Source organism: Lissotriton vulgaris, chromosome 5, assembly GCF_964263255.1.
Source record: "Lissotriton vulgaris chromosome 5, aLisVul1.2, whole genome shotgun sequence".
Classification (NCBI taxonomy): domain Eukaryota; kingdom Metazoa; phylum Chordata; class Amphibia; order Caudata; family Salamandridae; genus Lissotriton; species Lissotriton vulgaris.
This window is the reverse complement of record NC_141693.1, coordinates 2,283,091-2,305,025: the sequence shown is the minus strand read 5'-3', so window position 1 is coordinate 2,305,025 and position 21,935 is coordinate 2,283,091. Positions and strand designations below refer to the sequence as shown.

At 49.0% G+C, this 21,935-nt stretch overlaps 1 protein-coding gene across 1 annotated transcript in view; it reads left to right on the top strand.

Moving 5' to 3' along the window:
* Window positions 1–21,560, top strand: part of LOC147709948 (uncharacterized) — a 111,434-nt gene extending 89,874 nt beyond the window's left edge. The window contains exons 5-6 of the mRNA XM_086919907.1: window positions 5,533–5,587; window positions 21,369–21,560. The gene's annotated coding sequence lies outside the window, so the exon portion shown is untranslated. The remainder of the gene's footprint in view (window positions 1–5,532; window positions 5,588–21,368) is intronic.
* The last annotated feature ends 375 nt before the right edge of the window (window positions 21,561–21,935 follow it).

Genomic DNA, 21,935 nt, shown 5'->3' with positions numbered 1-21,935 from the left:
CACACCCGACAGACACACAGTACACTTTCTTTTCTTGGCCGCACCACTCTTTCTCCCGTCTGGACCATATCCTTTCTCCTCTGCAGCACGACATGGTGGTGCGCTCGGCCACTCACCTGGCGCGGGGAATCTCGGATCACTCGCCAGTGCTGGTTCATATTACCGTAGGGAGCAAGCGGGAGGGTAGTGTTGCGCCTATCAACGCTTGGCACTTGTGAAATGAGGACCTCCGAAAGGCATTGATGCTTTCCATTGCCAACTACTTAGAGTCCAACGACGGGTCAGTGGACTCGGCGGTCACCCTTTGGGAGGCATTCAAAACTGTCCTCAGGGGTGAGACCCTTTCGGCGATTGCTGGCCGACGCAAAGAGAGGGAAGCGCAATTGATTCACATAGAGGCTGAACTAGTGACGTTGGAGGAGGTGGGACGCGCCTAGGGTACTCCTGAGGCGCGCCACAGGCTGTCCTTAAAAACCGCAGACTACCAAGCGATAGTCACGGAGGCAGCCAAAAAGATGGCCACCACTAGAGAGGGTAAAATCTATGACCAGGGGGACAAGGCGGGTAAGCTCATGGTGTGGCTCGATAAAAAGCAAAAAGCGAGTAGAGTAGTGGCAGAGATACGCACGCCGGATGGCACAATGATCACTGAGCCGAGACACATGGCCACGGAATTTGCTCGTCATTTCAGGGCAGTCTACTGCACGGGATCTGATCACCCGGAGGAAGACTCGGTCGCCTTTTAACAGATCTGACGATGCCTGCCCTCTCGGACACAGAGCGGACCTCTTGGACGCACCGCTCACAACGGCGGAGGAGGAGCGTGCAATCGGTGATCTCTGTCCTGGCAAAGCGCTAGGTCCCAACGGTCTTCCGATTGAGCTCTACAAGCTCAAGCCTGATCTCCTTAGCCCCTATCTCAAACGAATGTTTGACGAGAGTCGGTCCAAGGGAATGTTGTCCCATGACCAACGACTTGCAACAATAGTCGTAATACCGAAGGAAGGTAAGCCCAGGGAGCTGTGCTCCTCTTACAGGCCCATCTCCCTATTGAACGCTGAGCCCAAAATATTGGCCAAGGTCTTGGCCAACAAACTTCAACCTGTCCTCGCCACGTTGGTCCACCCGGACCAATCTGGATTCATGCCCCACCGGAACACGGCACTCAACCTTCGCCGATTGAATGGAGTACTGGGGAGATGTCACACGCTAAAAGAGGACGCAGTGGTGGTATCGCTGGACGCCACGATGGCCTTCGACACCCTTGAGTGGCCGTACATGATGGCCGTCCTCCGTAAACTGGGCTTCGGCCCCGCCTTCATATCTTGGGTGCGCCTCCTCGATTCGTAACCGCTGGCACAGGGGGTTGTCAACAACAAGGTCTCTGAGACCTTTACCTTACAGAGGGGGACGCGCCAGGGATGTTCTCTCTCGCCCCTGCTATTTGCCCTCTCTCTAGAGCCTCTGGCACATGGATCAGACAAGACGTAGCATTGAAAGGGATCCGATGGGCGGATTGTTGGGAGGACAGAATATCGCTTTACGCCGACGATATCCTCCTCTATCTTTCCCGACCCCGAAGATCGCTGATTGTAACCCTTGATATCTTCACCAGTTTTGGTAAGAACTCCGGATACACGATCAACTGGAGTAAATTTCTCCTATATGTCCTCCAGGGTAATGCCCCTGTTCCCCCAAGGGACTGTCCTATTAGGATAGCCACCAAGGGTTTCACTTATTTGGGTATCTATATATCCAAGCACAAGGCAGCGATGTATGACAAGAACTTACTCCCGCCCCTTCAGAGGCTTAAGCGCGATTCTGCAGCCTGGCAGAAGCTCCCAGTTTCACTACTGGGTCGAGTGGCGCTATTTCAAATGATGGCGCTGCCCTGGTTCCTGTACGCTCTCCAAAACTATCCTGATCTTGTTCCACCGTGCTACTTTACGGCCATAGAGACGGCGCAGAGAAACCTTTTATGGGCAGGAACACCACGAATTGCCTTACAAAAATTAACTCGTAGTTGGTACAAAGGGGGTATAGCTTTGCCTGACATCCGCAGATACTATTGGGCAGCACATCTTGCGGCAATAAATCAGGGTACCTATTGTGCTGGTAACGACCCGGGGTACATCATGGATAGGAGGCTCCTGCCTGGAGGGAATTATGAAGCGGTGCTCTACTCACTACCACTCAAACACGACCTCACGGGCCCTACACTACATTCTGTGCAAATTTGGCATATGGTCCAGCGGAAGTTGGGCTGGCATGATGTGCTCACGTTGGCTACCCCACTTTGGGTCTTGGAATGTCTCAGCTTCCTGGGTCGTACTTGGGGATTCCGGAGTTGGGATCTCAAAGGTATCTCTCGGATTGGGGACCTATGGGACAAAGATGGTGTTAAATCCTTCCTATCCCTCCAAGCGTCGTACGAACTGGCACACACTGAGTACTTCCGGTACCTTCAAGTCCGTCACTCCTTACAGAAAAACATCCCACGTGGCACTGTACCTCCACCAGCCTCCCCATTGGAGGACAGGCTACTCGATGGATACCTGCCTGAACATGCAATCTCACTCACCTACAAGAAACTGATAAACAATCTCACCGACTTACTGCAGGGCCTCATGGTGAGGTGGGAGGAGGATGGGTTGATTATTGATGACGAGGAGTGGCAATCCGCGCTGGCCTCCCCTAAGGAAGTTGCTATTTCATCCAGGCTTCGACTCATACAACTAAAAATTCTCCACAGAGTTTACATCTCCATCACTAGACCGAAGGGTATGGGCAGGAGCGAAGATGACAGATGTAGGAGGGGGTGCGGAATGAGTGGCTCCTTTTTTCACATGATGTGGGAATGCTCGGTGTTGCAGGCCTATTGGGGAGGGTTGTGCGGTGTAAGCGAGATGTGTGGGGGCCGCATTGCGCCCTGAGGCGAAGCGATGCATTTTGAACATCTGGGAACCAACGGACCTTTTATCTAGATGCAGATTATGGGTCACACTTGGCCAGTTGGTGGCGAAACGGAACATTGCAAGACTCTGGGGGGCGGATATAGCTCCGTGCCTGGTGGACTGGAAGCGTGACATGGACTGGTGCATGTTACAAGAAAGAACTGTGTATTTATCTCGGGATGCCCCCAAAAATGGGGGGAGGTGTGGGGGAGGTGTGGAGCAAATGGAATGAGTATAGGGGTGTTATATGCGACCCCCCCAGCCTGACCGAGCAACGTTCGGGGTCGATACTTGACTGTCAAATACTGCCAAACCCTGTCGTTAACATATGAATGTACCTATAGTCCCACTGTGATCTGCTGTGCGCCTTTGTAACTTGCTTACGTGACCACTGTATGTTTTGTTTGTTCTAAATGCAATAAAAAGATTTATAAAAAATAAAAAGAACACAGCTGTATAGAAACAGAGATCAAAAAATTGCAACAAAAACAAGTGATACGGCCAACTCATCCTCATCGGAGGGGATTTTGCAGCAATATTTTTCTGGTGAACAAAATAGGTAGGGTGCCACATTAGTTCTGGATCTAAAGGATTTCATTGGTTGGGTGCTCTACAGACATTTCAAGGTGGAGGGAATCCATCTTCTCAGAGATGTGTTTTGGGACACTGATTGAATGGTCCGTTTAAACCTCAAAGATCCATACCTTACTATACCAATTTTGTTCCACACTTGTTTACAATTCCTTTGGAAAAATCTGTATTACGATGTTGCAGTTCACCTGTTGAGGCTGTCCTCAGCACTTAGTTTTTTACCAATATTATGAAATCAATATTAGAGAATCTTCCATCTAGAGGTGTGCGATTAATTGTCTATTAAGAAAATGTATAACTTGGGGTTCAGGATAAGACAGAATTGATGGCACATTTGTTTTGGACTGTGGCTTTTTTGCAGGAATTGAGGTTTCTCGTGAATCCAGGGAATATTTCCAGGTCCCTTTCATTGCAGTGCATAAGGATTGAACATCTGTGTGCAAAGGCATCTTGTATACAAATCAGGTGAATCTATCCCTGGAAGCCAAAGCAGAACTTTCACAATTGCTGGAATTCACAGTAGCCAATTAAAACTGTGAAACACAAAAGACTGCATTTCCCAAGTTACCCTCACATGAGCCACAGTCATTACACCAGTCACTATGGCTTCTCCCCATGAAACTGCCTTTAACACTATCTGAAGAGCTTTCCATGTGGCCCGAAAGCTTAAGACTACTGTGTTCAACCGCAACTGTTCATCATCTGTGTAACTGCGTCAAAACATCTTGGAATTTGACTCAACGTTGCTGCAGAATGCACAAACGTCAGCTAGAAATGTCAATACTGCAACATCCAGCACCAATCACCTCTTGTAGACCTCCAGTTCCACTACTGCTCAGGAATACCGCCAGCAATGCCAGCACTGCAACTCCAATACCGCCCATCGTCCCTGGATCTCCAATCTAACTTTTTTTAATGATATTTCATTGTATTGCAAATACCTTTCAAACCAATGTTGTCGGCCACATTAGCAAAATGAGTGAGGTGACTCATGTCTGAAGCAGGCATTGAAGTAAGAGATTTTCGGTGCACATTCTTGCAGAGGTGCCATGGCATCTAAAATGATTCAGTTGGGTTCTAAATTATCATAGAATAAAAGCATGTTTAGCTATCGTGTCAAGTATTTTCAATTCTATTAAAGACACGGAGGAGAGGATTATCCCACCCAGAGTAGATGTGATGTATTATCATGCATATGTCTTTTGTTCCTGTGCTACTGTTGATTTAGATTACTCTTTTCGTTATATCTATATATATTGTGATAACTCACGTAAAGTGCACAAGTATGGGAATGTTACTCCGGGAATTGACCGGGAGGAACACTATGTGTTTTTAAAATACCCCTCACACACTATGAATCCCATAGTGTCATGCTTCATCATGAGGGTCTTGGAGTTGCAGTGCTGGCATATTTGGTGGAATTCCTTGCAGTGGTGGAATTAGAGGGCTGCAGGAGGGGATTGCTGCTGGATGATGCAGTGTCAAAATTTCTAGCTGACGTTTGTGAATTCTGCAGCACCGTTGAGTCAAATTCCAATATGTTTTGACGCAGTTACAGAAATAATGAACAGTTGCAGTTGAACACAGTTGTCTTAAGCTTTCGGGCCACAAAGAAAGAGACCTTCAGATAGTGATGGGGGCAGTTTCATGGGGAGAAGCCATGATGACTGGTGCGATGACTGTGGCTCATGTGAGGGTAACTTGGGAAATGCAGTCTCTTGTGTTTCACTGTTTTGATTGACTGCTGTGAATTTTACAGTAAATCGAGAGAAGCATAATCCTCACCTCCATGTCCTTAGTGGAATTGAAAATTCTTGATGCAATTGCTAAAAAACCTTTTATTCCTAGTGGTGAAGTCTATTTATCCTGTCTGTTCTCTTGACCTTCCGTTAATCTTTCTTAATTCACATTCTTTACATCCTACTTCTCTTTTTATTTCAACAAATATTTCTTTCTCCTAAACGTTTGTCCCTTCTCTGTTTTGCAGACTCCTTTTGTCTTGTTGCCGACATAGAAGTCCGTGCAGTGTCTCGTACCCACAGGTAAGTGTGTACCTGCTCCTGTAATGCTCTCTGACAGGGAGAATGGAGCTGAGAATTTGTTCCTTTAGGATTTAGAGAGAAATACCGTAAGAAGCCGGCTCTGTATATACGATACCAAAGTAAGGTATAGTGTGCACAGAGTCCAGTGGATCCCCAGAGGCTTTACAGAGGTTAACGTAAATAATACCTTACTCTCTTTTGTGCTAGTGTAGTGGAGCAGTTAGGCTTATCAGAGGGCTGTGTTAAGCATTTGTTGTACAAACTCAGGCAATAAATTATTACACACACTCAAAGACTGAATCCAAGACCAAATGTTTTGTATACAAATACTACTTTGTTACTTTTATTTCTAGAACCAAGAGAAACTCAGTTGCAGGTAAATACCAGTTTTAAAATAGCAATACTTTTCAGGTAGAATGGAAATGTGTTTGCAAAGACAGTAAAATACTTTTCGGTGATACTGAAAATACTTTGTATTGTCAACAATAGCAGTAACTTAGCAATGTGAAAGATAGACACTTTGGGCTTGATTTCGACTTTGACGATGTTGCGCCGGCTCTCCGCAGGCATAGCTGCACTAAAGCCGCGCAAAGACCGCCCGCCTGATTACGAATATTACTCATGCAGGCAGACAGTCCTTTTACCGTTCCCATGGCGGTGCCAGAAAAAAGGCACTGCAATGGGAACAGCAAAAGTGATTCAGCACTGCATGGACTGTAAAGTTCATGCCGTGGTGGAACTTGGGATGCAGGTTGACAGGGAGGCACGTGTTGTAGCCCCCTGAATGCATCCCCATGGCAGCGGGGGCATGGAGGACCTCTAGGCCCACTTTGTTTCCCCACCGCCAGCCTTTTCATGGCGTGCTCACCGCTATGAAACGGTTGGCAGTAGAGGAACTCAAAATATGCTCAGCGGGATTGCGCCACTCCTGCTCTGCATATTGTATTGGCCCACAGTCGCACCAGTGCAAGGGATCGGTGGTTCCCTGGCGCAGGCAGAGGGCCACCGCCGGTACAACGGTGAAAGTCGTAATCTCACAGACCGTGGACCGCCACTGCTGCACCACCGCGAGTGCGGCGGTCTTCCGAACGCCGCACTTGTAATCCGGCCCTTGGTGCAAATAGCAAGAAATGCAATGCAATCCTATGGGAGGAAAACAGTTAAGTACATTTACAGGTAAGTAATCAACTTATACATCCAGTCTTCGGGGGTTTAGACCAACACTGGGCAAGGGTCAGTTCAAGGTAGGTACTGCACCACCAACTGTGTTTGCAAAGACAGTAAAATACTTTACAGTGATACTGAAAATACTTTGTGTTGTCAACAATAGCAGTAACTTAGCAATGTGAAAGATAGACACTTTGGGCTTGATTTCGACTTTGGCGATGTTGCGCCGGCTCTCCGCCGTAGGTACTGCACCACCACCTGCACTGGGACGGCCGGGTGCTGAGGCCACTGAGCCTAATGTTAGTCAATGGAGGGGGGCGCTAGAGTGCCGGCTGCAAGATAGCCGACACATGGTGAGGCTCTGCAGGCTGGGTGGGTAATCCTCTAATTAAATGGCAGTTCGGGCGACCATCGCAACCTGCAAACGAGGGATGGTGATCACGAGAAGGCGAAGCAACTGATTACCGTAAGCTGGGAGATTCAGACAGCCCAAATGAGGCGGTAGCTGTGAAGGAAAAGAGACGCGGGTCTCCCTTGTGGTGACAAGATGGCGGCTCCGATCTGATCCTAGTTAATCTCAGAATTCGGATGCCAAGTTCATCAGCAGATAAGGACCCGGTGGCTGAGGATCCGGTCAGCAAAAAGGACTGAGACTCTGATTAAGCCCCCTGAGGTAGACTGGATTGTGGGACTCTTAACTCTTGGCAGGACCTGAATCTTTCTTGAGCCCCTTCGCAGATGACCCCTCCCTTACGCATTAGCACCACAAAGATCCTGGGCATGCTTGCCTGACTGTCTGAGTGACTACCCTTATTGGGTGTTTCTCGTCCAGCCACCCAGCACTCAATTGCTGGGATATGCCAAGCCCCCTGGTGCCACCTCTGGGATGAGTCCCATGTTGTATCTAGCAGTTGGTCTTTATGGCCCATTTGGGGTAGGGGAGAAAACCTTCAGACATGTTGGGTGGGAGGTGGGTTGTTTGGGTGATGGGTAAGTTCAATTGGTTACACTGCTCTTTTTTCTTCGATCTTTTTTCCCCTCCCTCTTCCCTTCCCCTCTCAGGCCTCACACTTACAGGAGATGGGAGATGCTCCAATGCCGGCGCACATAGATATAGGGGACTGCAAGTATGGGTGAGAATGCTAACCGAGCACCCACGCTAAGAGGGGTAACATGGAATGTGCGTTGCCTGAATGACTGCAAAAAGGTGCAATTGGTGGCTGCGTATCTCAACAGACATGGTGCGGATGTTAGTTTCCTGCAAGAGCTGCGATTGACGAGTGCCACTTGTATGCGTTTGAGGGCGGTATGGAGGGGACAAAAATTAATTGCAGGATACTCCAACAATGCTAGAGGTACAGCCATCATTCTTTGAAAGGGCTCCCAGGGCGCACAAGCACTGCTTTATGTGACCCCCAAGGGGGATACGTTATAGTGGCCGGGGTGCTTGAAGGCCACCTGGTGAGACTGATATCGGTACATGGCCCCAACACAGATAATCCCCAGTTCTTTGGTGAGTTCTGGCGGCTGGCGGAGCCTCTAGGTCCCGGGCGATCTTCTAGGGTGCAGACTTCGATGTGATCCTGGATCCGGGGACGGATAGATCGGGTGGCTCCCGCCGTCCTCATCTCTGGGTGGGCTGACAAGAACCAAGAATTGGTAGATGTATGGCATCGTCAACACCTTCAAGGAAGGGAGGGAACTTGCTTATCCACCGCGGCCCCATGTGGTCCAAAATCGAATTTTGGCTGACATCACATGATGTAGATGCTTGGGTCTGCAACAGAGCTCATCTTGCCTGAACCCTTTCGGATCATGCTCCGGTCTTGCTGGAATTCTCATTGCCTGATGCACCGAACAGTGCCTTTAGCTAGAGACGTCCCGCCGGGGCTCTTCGGGACCAGGTCTTCCGGGAGGAGATTTGGTCTACAATAACTGAATATTTAGAAATAAATGCCGGCTCGGTGGACTCTCCGTCCACGTTATGGGAGGCATTTAAAACTGGAATCAGAGGCAAGTGTATAGCCAAGCTGGCGGGAGTCCTGGGCACGCTCAGGGGTGACCTATGGCGTCTTGAGAGGGAGATACGAGCGCTTAAATCTGAGTATATTGCGACTAGCCAGCTGGCGACTCTTGGGCAAATCAGGGAGAAGGTGGCAGAATTCGAGGAGGCAGCACACAGAGAGACACACTATTTGGGGAAAGAGGCAACTGCCCGCCAATATGGCGAAGGGGACCGAGCAGGGAAAACTTTGGCAGGCCTTCTCAAAAAACAATGGGTGTAAACGAATACATTAGTGAGCTACGTGTTGGTGAGGATGGATGTGCTGTTGGACAGGAGGCTGTGCAGGCAGAAATGCTTGCGTTCTGCTCCTCATTATATGCCGCACATTGGACAGAAGTGCACCCTGATCTGCTTCCCTTCCTTGATTCGATAGAACTGGTATGTCTTAGTGACTGCTACCGTAGATATTTTAATGAGCCGTTCTTAGAGGAGGAGGTGACTGGGGTCATCTGGGCTATGCCCGGAGATAAAGCACTGGGATTGGATGGACTCACATCCGCTTTCTATAAGGAGTTTGCGCCGCTTCTTTCCTCCCACCTCCTACACATGTATGATGAATCACAGGAGCTGGGAGTTCTCCCCCTCTTTCCGAGAGGCTCTTATAGGCCCATTCTTAAACCAGTCAAGGACCCAAAGCTGTGTGACCCTATGCCACTATCAATAATTAACATTGATAAAATCCTCCCAAAATGCTAGCCACTCGATTGCTTCCACTACTCCCCACAGTGCTTAGACCTTATGGGTACGGTTTTGTCCCCGGCAGGAGAACCTCTCACAACCTCCGCACCTTTTTTGTGGCCATGCATGAGGTGGACGGCCTCTCTCCCGGCCGCCGACGTTTTTTTGGAGGCAACCAAGGCATTTGATACCATGGAATGGTCGTATCTTTTTATGCTTCTTGCCCGTATCTGCCCGAGTCCTGCCTTTAAAAAAAATATATTTTTATTAACCAGAAATCACATGCTTCAGGAGAGAATACATTATACATAATATGTGGCATGGCGTACATAAATACATAGCAAGTGCAGCGATTCACTCCTCCCAGTGGCCTGCCCTTCCTACCGACATGACCTAGGATACAACCATTCGACCTGTGAGCCCTGCCTTTTTAAAAAAAATCTCTGCTATACTCCACTCCAACGGCAAGGTTACGGATCAATGGCGGGATCTCCCTCCTGTTAAGGTGGCCCCCGGCACAAGGCAGGGGTGACCATTGTCGCCCCTCCTCTTCGCTGTGGCTATGGAGCCGCTGGCAGCTAAACTGCTATAGCACCACGCACGGCGTGGCCTTGCCATTACCCCGGGTGATCTTGGTGTCTATGTATGCAGACGATATGACCCTCGGTGACAAATCTTGACCCCCTCATTCATAAAATTATCAGGTTCTGAGGCCTCTTGGGCATTACAATAAACTGGGGTAAGTCCACGATCTTCCCGCTTACGGCTGCCATGGACACGTTTCAATCAGAATTTCCACTCAAGTGGGCAGATTCCCTGGTGAAATACCTGGGTATCTGGCTCAGTCGGGACTTTGAAGAGCTGTGGCGTTTCAATTATGGCAGACTCATGGAGTGGCTGGAGGGCCAACTGCCCCGCTGGAAGTTCCTCTCGCTCTCCCTGGTGGGCCGGATAGCCATCACCAAAAAGTTGATACTGCGCAAGTTTTTATATGTCTTTGTCAATCTACTGCTCCCTCTTACTTTGGAATTCAAGAGGAGGCTTCGCTCAAATCTGATATCCCTCACCTGGGCTGGTGGGCAGCCTCGAGTGGCATGGGAGACTCTCACGCTCCCATTTGACCAAAGAGGTCTGGGCGCCCCCTACATGGAGTTGTACCACTTTGGATTGCCCTGGATATATCCGACCCAGTTCATGGCGCAGGCAGCCCCTGAAAGTGACCAGGCAGGCTGACTCCGCTGCACATGGTACTGTTTCGGCCTCAGAGCCGCACACAAGCTGAGATCAACAAGGTGGGCTGTACGGTATGGGCATCTACGGTATGGGCGTGGCAGGAACTTTGGTGTAGGGCACACTTGAACACACTATTCGCACCCTCAGTGCCTCTCACCGGACACCCAGGCCTACCCTTTACTGCTGGGATTGGGGTCTGCCAGCGATTGCAGAAGCAGCGATTGCACACAATGGGGTGGGCGTTCCCAAATGTCGTCTTCATTAGCATGGATGCTGCACTAGGGGAAGAACCAAAGCCAAATGCAGATCCGGCCATGCCGTCTAACTTTACGCCTATTTCCCTGCTCCCGACTTTTTCTAAAGTCTTGGAGAAGCATGTGAATGGCCAATTAGCCATTTTTGTGGAATCCTCTCAATTTTTGCACACATCACAATCTGGTTTCAGAGCAGGGTTTTCTACAGAGACCACATTGCTAGGCGTCACTGAGATGCTATGTCGGTGCTTGGATGATGGTGATACAGGGGCCCTTATATTATTAGATCTAAGTGTCGCCTTTGATACGGTTTCACAAACCGTATTAATAAAATCTTTACAGGCATTGGGCATCGCTGGTTCGGCGCTTGGCTGGCTGTCCTCCTTTCTATCGAAGCGAACCTTCCAGGTGTTCTCCTCTAGGGCCACTTCAAAGTCCTATACATCTCGGTATGAAGTACCACAGGGCTCTATTTTGAGCCCACTCTTTTTCAACATTTATGTGCAGCCCCTAGCAGTGATTGTTGAAGCAGCAGGGCTTACACTGTTTTCATATGCCGATGATACTCAAATCATCTTTTCTTTATCAGCTGATAGGAAACAGGGCCCAACTACTCTGCAATTGGGCTTGCGCAATATTGCAGCATGGATGCAGCTCAACTTGCTCAAGTTAAACAGGGATAAGACGGAAGTGCTTATCTTTGGAAAAAATTCTGAACATTGGGGCCCTCAACATTGGCCAGATGAAATGGGACCTTTACCTACGCCTTACTCTCAGGTCCGCAATCTAGGCTTTATTATTGACAATAAATTGTCAATGAAACAACAGGTAGTACAAATTGCAGCCACCTGTTTATCCATCTTAAAATGGTTCCAAAAAAACAAAACAGGATGCTCCCTGTGGACACCAAAAGGACAGTAGTCCAGGCCCTTGTAACATCTCGCCTGGATTACGGCGACGTTCTTTTTTTGGGGTCTAACAGAGTTGTATTGCGTAAGCTTCAGGTGGTGCAAAACTCTGCAGCCCGATTGCTATGTGGACTTCCCAGAATGTCCAACAGGGGTAATGCTCTGAGAGAACTGCATTGGCTTAAAGTAGAACATCGTATAAAATGTAAAGCCCTATGTTATATGTTCAGAATTAAGATTGGTTCTGCCCCTAAATACTTACAAGATCTGGTTTGCCCTTACCATCCTTCTCGACTACTTTGCTCTTCTTCGGAGGAGCTATTTGTGATTCCCAGGATTAAGCTGTCAAGAATGGGAGGTCGCTCCTTCTCTCTGCTGGGGCCCACTATGTGGAATTCCTTACCTGATGCGATGCGGAGGGAGAAGCTGCTCCCCAACTTTTGTAAACAATTAAAAACTTGTTTTTTTAATCAACACTGCTAATGTTTGGTGATTGTCGAGCTTCTGTTGGCTTGCGCTGGGAAACCCTTGTTGGGTAGCTGTGCGCATTATAAAATGAATTAACATAACATAACACACTGGACTTTTAGATAGAATGATATTCTTCCAGTTGAGGGCAGCGTTGCGCGCATTATATGATTAATTCTGATTGCCCCGCCAACATTCCGCATTCTGGAAGAGTTTTTAGCACCTTCCCCTACAAACTCATAACCCGACTATACTCTGGTATGCAGCGTGAATCTCCAATAAGTATCCCTGCTGCTCAGTGCAAATGGGAGAAATGTAGTCCTACTGCTGCGCACAAGCCAGGAAAACTGTCGCCCAACTACAAACTTAGACTAATACACTTCAAGTTTATCCATAGACTGTATAGGACCCCTGTATGGCTGCACAGAGTGGGGTTGAGTGTGGATGCACGGTGTGTGCGCTGCTGGATGCCGGAGGCTTCTTTTCTGCACTTGGCTTGGGAGTGCCTGAATCTGGCGGGGTATTGGGGATGCGTCTTTGACGTGCTGGAAGAAATGGTAAACTACTGTACTGTATATTGGATTTATATAGCACTTATCACCCAGGGGTCTCTAAGCGCTTGCCTTGGGAACCCGTCCTGGCTTTTCCCTGTGAGATAGCCCCTACAGGGCATCCCCAAGGTGAAAGCCAGGCATCCCGCCGCGGGGGCCGTTGTGGAGATTAAGCAAGCTTAATGCCCAGAGTTGCAGAGTGTGAACCCATGATTAGGTCAGGCACCGAAGCGAGAATTATCGAGTCCGTGGACATTTGAGCTCTAGACCCTGCCGCGTCGGGAATTGAACCCTGGTCCCGGGTCTGACCTCTGCTTCAGGGTCTGCCTGCTCTAACCAGTGAGCCACACTTCTCCACAGATTTGAGCGCTCCCCGCTGACTGCCCTACTAGGATATGTACAAAGTATGCCGGCAGAATACAGGAAGCTGGCAGCCATGCTGTTGTTGGCGAAAAGGTGAGCGGCAATCGGCTGGGGCCGCAAGCGCAAACCGCGTGTGAATGAATGACTTAAAGACGCAGCATTCTGCCATAATCAGCTACCTGAAATTTGGGAGCTAATGCCCGTGCAGGTGCGCCCTAAGAATATATGGGAACCGTTGGAGAGCTATCTTGGACACCACCCTCTTGATCGAACAGAGAACCCTGCTACAAACGTGCAGGCAGAACAATGAGGGTGTATTTGTGAAGGCATTGTATGTGCTGGTGTAATACATCATCAGCTGCGGCCATAGAGACCCTCTTCTTCCTCTCCCCTCTCCCCCTTCTGCCCCCTTTCTTTACTTTATTATCAGTTCATTGCTCTTTCTCACTGGGAGTCGATGAGGGCTGGCAGCCCGCTACATGGATAATGAGACATTTCGTATTTTTTCAGACTCAATAAGTTAATGATTTGACAAATGCATCTGTGAATACGAACGTGGACTCATGTTCTTATCTAGTCCCATTAATCATTCCCGAGCTGTAGTGCCTGTTGCTGTTGTTTGTATTTGATGAAAATGTATAAATACATAAAAAATAAATGTTAGTCAATGGAGACTGGGGGCACCCACAAAAGGTGCTAGTTGCAGGTAGGTAACTTGCAGTTTCAGGGTACAGGTCCCTGGGGTTCCAGCAAGCACAGCGGGCGTGGGGGGGCACAAGGCAGCACCAACCATACACCACCAGCTGCACTGGGGCGGCCAGGTGCAGGGTGCATACCAGCGCTGGGCGCCCAATGCAAGTAGATGGGAATCTTAGTTGCACAAAGAGGCTGCAGGCTTGGACCAGGAGGCTGGATGAAGGTGGCCAACAGCTGGGCAGATAAGTAGAGATGTCTGTGGGTGCCTGTGTTCATCAGGAGTCCCAGCGCTCTCTTGTTGGGATCTTTACCTATTTTATCGATCGTTCTTTCCTGGGGCAGTAACTTTGGTTGTGATTCAAAGTTTAGCTTGCTCTGTCGATTGTCTCCTTTTCCCATTGCACCTGGGAGCGATAGCTAGTGTTCTAATGGTGTGCCTAAATTGTGAGGTTGTTGTAGGATATGAACAAGGCAGTCCATAAGCATTACATACACTATCACTAGTAACAGAGTTGATGCTGTAGTTCTGCAATGAGTAATGTTAGTTTGCAGCTATTCTCAGACGAATGCAACGTGTAAGCAGTATGCAGGAGTCCTCGGTAGGTGGGTGATAAGTGGTCCTTCTCGCCTCAAGCCTCTCTTCGCTTTGCTACTGATCACACGGGTCCTGAAGAAGGTCAGGTGGGATCAATCCATCCTCATAACTGGGGCTGGGTCCAGAGTGTCTTGTACATAGAGTTCTCGAATTTCAGCATATTCTCTCCACTTCATCTGCATGTTTGAGAGGTCCAGCTCTCCCAGTAGTAGGGCAGGTCCTGCAGCTAAGCCTTCCTAATCTACACTTCCAAGTATGGAGATTGAGCGGTACCAACAGAGAAGGTTGGAACTTCCATCTGAGGTCATAGATGTGATTCTGGCCACTCGCTGGCATTCCACAAAATCCATCTTTTCTGGCCATTGGTCTAAATTTGGCACTTGATGCTAGGAGAAGCAAGTAGAGCCTCCACGTGTAAGGTTGTCTCATGTCCTTCTGTTGCTTTGTCATTAGGCCGCAATACTTTACTGTGGGTCCTTTTAAACGCTACTTATTGGCCCTTCAGCCTTTCTACATCTGCCAGATCAGCCCTCTTAGTTCAAGTCATCCATTGTGGTGTCTTTTTAAAAGGACTTACACATGTGTTTCCCCCCAGCTCTCTTCATTCTGCTGCATTAGGGTCTTAGTTATTTCTTACTTGTATGATATGTGTCTCCTTTGAGCCTCCACACACTTGTGCCCTCAGTCTCTTGACTATGAACCTCATGTTTCCCATTGCCTCAAATTCTGTGCATTGTGTGAGTGATCTTCAGCCATTATCAATCCATCCTCCAGACACCACCTTTCACCCTGACATGTTGGTGCTTCGAATACATGCCTCCTTCCTTCCAGAAGTGGTGTCACCCTTCCTGTGAGCCGTCCACCGCACTCTCAGTGTTCTTCTTTCCGCCACATCCCTCTCAGGAGGAGGATGTTCCACAGATGGGATCCTTTTCTGGCCTTAGTTTCTATATCGATAGGACTAAGGAGTACGGAGTGGACACTCAGCTTTTTGTCTGATTTGATGGTGTGAAGGAGGAGAGGGCCGTTCAAATAAAATGTATCACAATGGATAGTTCTTTGCATCAAACTGTGTTATGTCTTGGCCAAAAAGAGCGCTCCTAAGGGACTTAGTGCTCATTCCATCATGGCAAAGGCGGCTCCCATGGGCCTGACTCTGGGTGCTCCTGTTTTGGACATTTGCCAAGCTGTCATTTGGGCTCCAGTCCATACCTTCACCAGGCACTCAACTCTCCAGTCCGCTCATGCTCTTATCAAATTCTACATTACCACCACAAAAACTAGAAAGCTGAATAATAGCGCCCCATCAGAATTTAATTATAGAGACTGGAAAGCTCTGGAAAAACTGAGTTCCACCACCACCGTCTTCAACGTAGAATGTAAATGTAAATGTATTTGAGCTTATATAGCGCACAGCTACCCACAAAGGGTTTCCCGGCGCTTGCTTAGGGAACCCGTCCTGGTATTCCCCTGTGAGATAACCCCGGCAGGGTATCCACAAGGTGAAAGCCAGGCATCCCGCCGCGAGGGGCCGTTGTGGAGATTAAGCAAGCTATTGCTCAGAGTCGCAGAGTGTGAACCCATGAGTCGAGAAGGCACCGGAGCGAGAATTATCGAGTCCGTGGAATTTTTAAGCCCAAGACCCGTCGAGGCGGGGAATTGAACCCTGGTCCAGGGCCGATCTCAGCTTCCGGGTCTGCCGCCTCTAACCCCTGAGCCACACTTCTCCACCTAACCCCTGAGCCACACTTCTCCACAGCTTCTCCCCAATCAACCCGGTTGAAGACAACTATAGAGCCTTTTGCACGAGGATAGTATCCACCACGGACTCTATTGCTCCACTAAAAAGATGCAAACCTAAAAGCAGAGCACCAGCCCCATGGTATAACGACTCCCTGAAAACCCTCAAATTAGCCTGTAAACAGGCCGAGAGGAAGTGGAGACAAGGCTACTGCGACTCAAACAAAATTATCTGGAAAAACAAGCTCCTTGAATACAAATCAGCCATTGCAGAGAGCAAATCCACCAATTACTGCTCCACTATAGTCAACGCCGCAAATAGCTCCAAAAGCATCTTCCAGATCCTTGATAACCTTATCCACCCCGACTGTGCCAAGAAAACTATCCCCCCTTCTCAGACCCTCTGTGATAATCTTGCACAGTTCTTCACGAACAAAATTGAGACAATCATTCAGAATCTTGCAACTCCCCCTTTTCAAGATAATCTAAACTCCCCCGGAGCCGCCATTACTAACCTTGAGCTGCTGAGCTCAGGACACCTACCAAGGGAATGCCTACAGGCTCTCCCCCCTATCCCCAAAGCAGATTTCGAGAGACTGGCACACGGAATCACTTCTGGGTCCCCCCTCGACCCATTGCCCCCTAAAACCTGGAAAGCGTGCGGAACTGAACTATTCCACACTCTCCGCAGGATCTGTAACCAATCTCTGGGCTGTGGATTTGTCCCCACCCCCTGGAAGCAAGCACTCATCACCCCGCTGCTAAAAAAACCCTCCTTGAACCCCGAGTGTCTATCCAATTTTCGACCTATATCGCTCCTACCCTTTCCAGCGAAAGTGGTGGAACGCTGGGTTAGCTCCTGTCTTTCGACACATCTTGAGCAGAATCACATTTTGGACGACTTCCAACTCGGTTTTCGCCCAGCCCATGGCACCGAAACGGCGGTGCTTACAGCCATGGAAGAACTTCGGATGCGTGCAGACAGGGGCCACGCAGTAGCCTTGATCTTATTGGACCTGTCTGCCGCATTCGATACGGTTAACCATGTGATTCTACTGAAGAGGCTCAGAGAGGCAGGGGTCGACGGCACCGCCCTGCTCTGGTTCCACTCATACTTGAGAGATAGGAAACAGGCGGTGTCCCTCCCCCCTTTTCAATCCGCTTTTTCCCCAGTACCTCACGGTGTACCCCAGGGCTCGTCCATTAGCCCGATCCTTTTTAACGTTTATCTAAAACCACTGATCACGTTAATCAAATCCCACAGATTGAAAACGGTAAACTATGCGGACGACACCCAGCTCATCCTCTCCTGGGAGGGGGAGGATTCAATCCCCATGGAATCGTTCCATGACTGCTTAAGAGACACAGCCGGCTGGCTGCACATGAATTCCCTGCAATTCAATTCCTCCAAGACCGAGGTCCTAATTCTGCTCTGGGAGCCGGATTCCTCGCCTATTTCCTACAGAATTCTGGCCCCCGGAAAACCCAGAAAAACCACAGCCGGTCACTAGTGTCCGCAATCTGGGTGTTATGCTAAACAACAACCTCAGCATGGAAACACAGGTAACTAAAATAGTCTCTACTTGCTCGGCCCTACTGCGTTCTTTACGTAAAATCATGCCACTACTCCCCGCCCAGGCCCGAGCACTAATAGTCAGGTGTACTATCCTTAGTCGCCTTGACTATTGTAATGCTCTTTTGCTCGAGTCCCCAGCTGTTCTACTGGACAGACTCCAAAGAGTCCAGTCGGCTGCAGCCAAACTGGCCCTTGGTTGGACCAGGAGATCCTCGGCCACAGCAGCCTTAGCCGAACTACATTGGCTCCCTTTGAAGCAGCGAATAGCTTTTAAAGCACTCTGCCTTGTCTTCAAGGCACTACACGGAACGGGCCCCAGATCCCTACAAAAAATGTTTTCCTGGTACACCCCCACCAGAACTCTCCGATCCACCTCAGCCTGCCTTGTGTTGGTACCCAGATTTAACAAGGTAAGGACCGGGGGAAGATCCTTCAAAGTGGCCTCCGCCAAACTTTGGAACAGTTTACCGGTCAACATTCGCCAAATTCCAAAACTCCTGCCTTTCAGAAAGCGAATCAAAACCTGGCTCTTCCCCAATCCCGTTCACTGCTAATTCCCTAATTAGCCTTCCGTCTCTTTCCATCCTAAGGAGTGAGCTTCAGCGCCAGGATACCTGTCAGGTGACAGTCGCGCTCTACAAGTGTTTTAAATAAAATAGAATAAATAAATAAATGATCATTTCACAGTAGTTCTTGGTATAAAGTCCTCTACTCTGCCCTTCCTCCATGTGAGGCCCATCTATGGCAATGATTCAAAAGATGAGAAATGTGTGTTTAGACTAGGTATCCATCAGAAGAACAAGTTACTTACCTTAATTAAACCTGTTTCTTGTAGATACTCTATGTAGCTGCAGATTCTTCACTGCTGGATCCTTCTCCCCATTATTGGACTTTTGGGAGAAATAAACTTCCACATTAGGACACACATTGTCTAAGTTCTCAATTTGGTATTTATGCTTGACGTCTGAGGGCGTGGAAGCTGTCATTGAATAAACTGACTTCATCGTGCAAGGATAGCTCCTATATATGGTTCTGTGTGAGCATGGCCAGCAGAAACTCATGACACCACTTACTGAAGAAAGTTTCAGGATGCAGTTTGATGACTGATGGGATTGGCAAGGTGACAACTCTGCGATTAGAGTTTCCATCAGAAAAGGTTATACCAAAGGTAAGAAACGTGTTCTATTGGACCCCAGAGCCCTGAGAGTGGGGTTGGGGCCACAGAGGTTGTATCGCTGTGGGAGTCTGGGGTCCCATAAAGCCTCAAGCAGGGTCTGTAACTTGCATTAAAGTTGAGGGCCTTTTATTAGGTATTGCCTATGCAGCAGCACTGAGGCAAAGCATGTTAGGCTTAACATAGAAGAGGACTGAAGCACATCACTTGGCATACCACGTCACCCTTTAGTATGTGAGCTGAAAAGTGTATCCTTCCACTCATGTCGCAAGAAGTCCATGTGCAGCAGTGCCTGCACTGCCTCACCCTGCTCATGGAGATGCACTTCTGGAGAGAAATCAACCCATCCACCAGTACCCCCATTGTGCCCCCCAGAACACCTGATGCCCCCACCCTGCATTCCTTGTGTGCACTCATTGCTCCCTGTTTCCCTGGACCCAGCCAGGTGCCAATACCCACTCCCATGCCCTCCCTCTCATGCACACCGGTTTGTCCCCCATACTCTCCCCCTCCATGCTGCCCAAGGTGCTGTCTCTACTGGGACAATGGCGGTAATTGCTGGTAAAAGGAAATCCCTGGCACAACGGTGGCAATCCCTGCAACATTCTGATCCTAGCACCACAGAGGTTGACATTTCTGGGAATAATTCCGTCTTTGTGATAAATCCTGGCCCTATCCCATGAAAAAAAACCGCCCTCGCACATTGGTGGTTATTCCTGGCACCATACTGGTTCAGACACAATGATCGTAATCCCTGGCAACATGCTGGCTCTTGCACAATGATAGGAATTGATGGGAAAATGTGTGCCCTGGCACAACAGTGGTAATCTCAGTAAACATGCTTGTCCTGGCACAATGGAGGTAATGGCTGGCAACATGCTGGTACGGTGATTGTTATCCCTGTTGAGGTGCTAGCCTGGCACAGTGGGGGTTATTCCTGGATCTAGGTGGGCTTGGAACAATGGTGGAAATCTCTGGCGGTATGCTAGCCGTGTTAGAGTCTTAGCAAATCCTGGCAACATCCTCACCACAACGGTGGTCATTCCTAGTAAAATGGTGAGCTTGGCACAGTGGTGGTAGTCCTTGACAAAATGCGACCCTGGCACACTAGTGGTAATTTCTGGTATAATGCTACCCCCTGGCACAAAGGTTCTGATCCATGGCAATATGTTGGGCCTGGCCCAGTGCTGAAAACGCTTAGCAACATGCTCACTGTGACACCATGGTGGGAATTCCTGAAAATATGCTGGACCTGCCGTAATGGGGGTGATCTCTGGAAACATGGTGGCCCTGGCACAGTGGTTTTTATTCCTGATAACATTATGAATCAGGCACAATGGTGGCAATTCCTCACAACATGCTGGCCCTGGCACAGAGGTAATAATTCCTGGTAAAATGCTGACCCTGGCTCAATGGTCAATCAATCAATCAATCATAGCATTTATAAAGTGTACTACATACCCGTGAGGGGGGGGGGGGGCGCTGCTACTGTTCGAAGAGCCAGGTTCTGAGGAGTCTCCTGAAGGTTAGGAGGTCTTCGGTCTGCCGCAGGAGGATGGGGAGGGTGTTCCATGTCTTCGCGGCGAGGTGGGAGAATGATCTGCCGCGGGCGGTCACTCTTCGGATGCGGAGGACAGTGGCGAGGGCGCGGTCTGCTGAGTGGAGCTGGCGGGTGGGGTGTAGAGACTGAGTCGGTTGTTGAGGTATGTTGGTCCGGTGTCGTGGAGTGCCTTGTGTGCGTGGGTGAGGAGCTTGAAGGTTATTGCGGGCACAGTCGTAGTAATTTCTGGCAACATGCTGACTGTGGCACAGTGGTAGTTCCTGGTAACATGCTACCCATAGCACCATGGGGGCAATCCCTGATAACATATGCCCCTTGCACACTACTGTGATTCCTAGTACATTGCTGGCATTGGTATAATGGTGGTACTCTCTGGCAGCAGGCTGGCCTTAGCACAATGGTGGGAATCCCTGGCGTATTATGAGCAGCCATGTTCTGATGGTGCCAAGATGCAAATGTAAATCACTTTGAATGAATTAGAGTTCAGGCAGGCTCAGAGCAGAGAAAAATCAGTGTAAGCGAAAATGTGTTATAAAATATGTCAGTGTACATGCTCAGCTGACCTCTCCAAAACCCAAGACTAAAGTCTTTACCCCTGCCCTGGTTTTGGGGAGAAACATCTTGCATGTAAATGCTTGTATCAGTGGTGTGCGCAGAAAATAGGGGTTTGTGCTGTGATGTACAGATTTAATTTACAACCATATCACAGCTGATGTACTTGACTCTGTGCCTTTGGGGTTTGTGTCTTGCAGCTTAAACCGTGCAGAGTTCTCCTGTCCTTAGACTGTGGTGAACATGTGGTAACGACAACAGAGAGCTTCTTTCAAACTCGTCAGAGAGAAGCCAGGACCCGACGTACATGGGCAGCGTCCTCAGTACAGAAAACACGTGTGCAGCCGTCTGTTGTGCACAGTAAGAAAGATTAAATGTCACCAAGCATCCATGAGTGAGTCTAATCTCTGTTAATGGTGGGTTGGGTAAAATCTGACATGAGAAAACACATGTCCCGATACCCCTTGCAGGAGCCGTTGCCTTACATTCTAAGGTTACTATTCTGTGTCAGTTGATGACGTCATGGTACACTGTTTAATGATTTGCATAGCGCTGGCATGACGCCTTTATGTCTCCCTGCAGCCAGGGGCCCAGCGCAGGCCCTTGCGGTAGTGTTGTTCCATCTTTAAGGGCCCCCAGTTCATACTGAGAATGTGTGTGAGGTATGAGAGTTTCAGTGGCCCCTCAGCTCATTTTTCTGGGGGAGGTGGGTTTGCGTCACACCCCTATCTGCAGCTAGGTCTGTGTGGCCAGTATCTATAGGGCTA